Below are 2,500 nucleotides of genomic sequence, written 5' to 3'. Positions count from 1 at the left end.
AGTGAGATAGATGAGAGTGAGATAGATAAGAGTGAGATAGATGAGAGTGAGATAGATAACAGTGAGATAGATAACAGTGAGATAGATGAGAGTGAGATAGATGAGAGTGAGATAGATAACAGTGAGATAGATGAGAGTGAGATAGATGAGAGTGAGATAGATAAGAGTGAGATAGATGAGAGTGAGATAGATGAGAGTGAGATAGATGAGAGTGAGATAGATGAGAGTGAGATAGATAACAGTGAGATAGATAAGAGTGAGATAGATAACAGTGAGATAGATAAGAGTGAGATAGATAACAGTGAGATAGATAAGAGTGAGATAGATAACAGTGAGATAGATAAGAGTGAGATAGATGAGAGTGAGATAGATAAGAGTGAGATAGATAACAGTGAGATAGATGAGAGTGAGATAGATAAGAGTGAGATAGATAACAGTGAGATAGATGAGAGTGAGATAGATAACAGTGAGATAGATGAGAGTGAGATAGATAACAGTGAGATAGATGAGAGTGAGATAGATAACAGTGAGATAGATGAGTGAGATAGATAACAGTGAGATAGATAAGAGTGAGATAGATGAGAGTGAGATAGATGAGAGTGAGATAGATGAGAGTGAGATAGATAACAGTGAGATAGATAACAGTGAGATAGATAAGAGTGAGATAGATAACAGTGAGATAGATGAGAGTGAGATAGATGAGAGTGAGATAGATAACAGTGAGATAGATAACAGTGAGATAGATAAGAGTGAGATAGATAACAGTGAGATAGATGAGAGTGAGATAGATAACAGTGAGATAGATAAGAGTGAGATAGATAACAGTGAGATAGATGAGAGTGAGATAGATAACAGTGAGATAGATAACAGTGAGATAGATGAGAGTGAGATAGATGAGAGTGAGATAGATGAGAGTGAGATAGATGAGAGTGAGATAGATAAGAGTGAGATAGATGAGAGTGAGATAGATAACAGTGAGATAGATAACAGTGAGATAGATGAGAGTGAGATAGATGAGAGTGAGATAGATGAGAGTGAGATAGATAACAGTGAGATAGATGAGAGTGAGATAGATGAGAGTGAGATAGATAACAGTGAGATAGATGAGAGTGAGATAGATGAGAGTGAGATAGATAACAGTGAGATAGATGAGAGTGAGATAGATGAGAGTGAGATAGATGAGAGTGAGATAGATGAGAGTGAGATAGATGAGAGTGAGATAGATAACAGTGAGATAGATAACAGTGAGATAGATGAGAGTGAGATAGATAACAGTGAGATAGATGAGAGTGAGATAGATAACAGTGAGATAGATGAGAGTGAGATAGATAACAGTGAGATAGATGAGAGTGAGATAGATGAGAGTGAGATAGATAACAGTGAGATAGATAACAGTGAGATAGATAACAGTGAGATAGATGAGAGTGAGATAGATAACAGTGAGATAGATGAGAGTGAGATAGATGAGAGTGAGATAGATACGAGCAGAACAGGCTGTGATATTAATCAGCTCTCAGATGTAAATCTATCTTATCTTATGTGGTTCTATCTGAGGCTTCATCTACAAATAAAACCAAAGGTTGAGTTTCAGCTCTGCTTCCTGGTGCAATGATGCAGAAACATGATGTTGAGTAGAAAGTTGTATTTTTGAAGGTAGATGTAAGAAGTTGGTGATTTTCCCTGTGACGGCAGCTTGAGTCTGTCTCTTGTTCAGTTTGAGTAATGTACAGAAATTAGACGTGAGCAGTTGAAATGTTTCTTCACTGAGGGCAACAGGTCAACGACAGTTTTTACATGGAATTCCCCTTTAAGCTCCTCTGAGGCTCTGAGTGTGTGTTTTGTGGCAACAGCAGGATCAATGGAAGATGAATGGAGGATGAATGGAGGATGAATGGAGGGAGGGGACGACATGGACAGAAAAAAAATCTCACATTTCAAAGACACAAAAAACACGGAAGCACAAAGCAGCAGAGAAACGTTTGAAAGTCAGAGACGTTAAACAAGAAGAAGAAGCAGTGAATCAGTCTCTGTCACTTTCTATTCACCGTTCAAACATTGACTCAAACGTGGGGAAAGTTCATCTTGTAAAACTGTGTAAGAGTTAAAGTGAATCAGCAGCGTCTGAAGGAGTTTTCCTGGTGTCCCAGCAGAGGGCGCTCACCATCAGCTCCACCTGTGCCCTCATGACTGAATACATTCAACAATACAATGAATCAGGCGTCATGTTAAATTCATTTGAACCAGATGTTTGTAAAAGTGACAGATGCGTAGTTTCTGTACAGATGCTGCTTCACTGTGAATAATTAGCATCAATGCTAACTGCTGCTAAAACCAAAAAGCCTCCTTTTTATTTCCATTTCTTTTCCATCATGTAAATCCGAGGTTTTGGTGAAAGGAGCTAAACTAACAGCTTTCATCAGCTCAACCATCTGTAAAGTTGCACACGTTTAAAGTTAGCCGTTAGCTAGCTTGTGATGCTAGCTGTTTTTACACATGAATC

At 38.3% G+C, this 2,500-nt stretch overlaps 1 protein-coding gene across 4 annotated transcripts in view; it reads right to left on the bottom strand.

Annotated features, from left to right (window-relative positions):
• Nucleotides 1-2,500, bottom strand: part of LOC117754479 (thrombospondin-type laminin G domain and EAR repeat-containing protein-like) — a 15,396-nt gene that overhangs the window by 10,996 nt on the left and 1,900 nt on the right. The window lies entirely within an intron of this gene.

Source organism: Hippoglossus hippoglossus, chromosome 21, assembly GCF_009819705.1.
Source record: "Hippoglossus hippoglossus isolate fHipHip1 chromosome 21, fHipHip1.pri, whole genome shotgun sequence".
NCBI classification, from domain to species: domain Eukaryota; kingdom Metazoa; phylum Chordata; class Actinopteri; order Pleuronectiformes; family Pleuronectidae; genus Hippoglossus; species Hippoglossus hippoglossus.
This window is presented reverse-complemented; position numbering and strand designations above follow the sequence as displayed.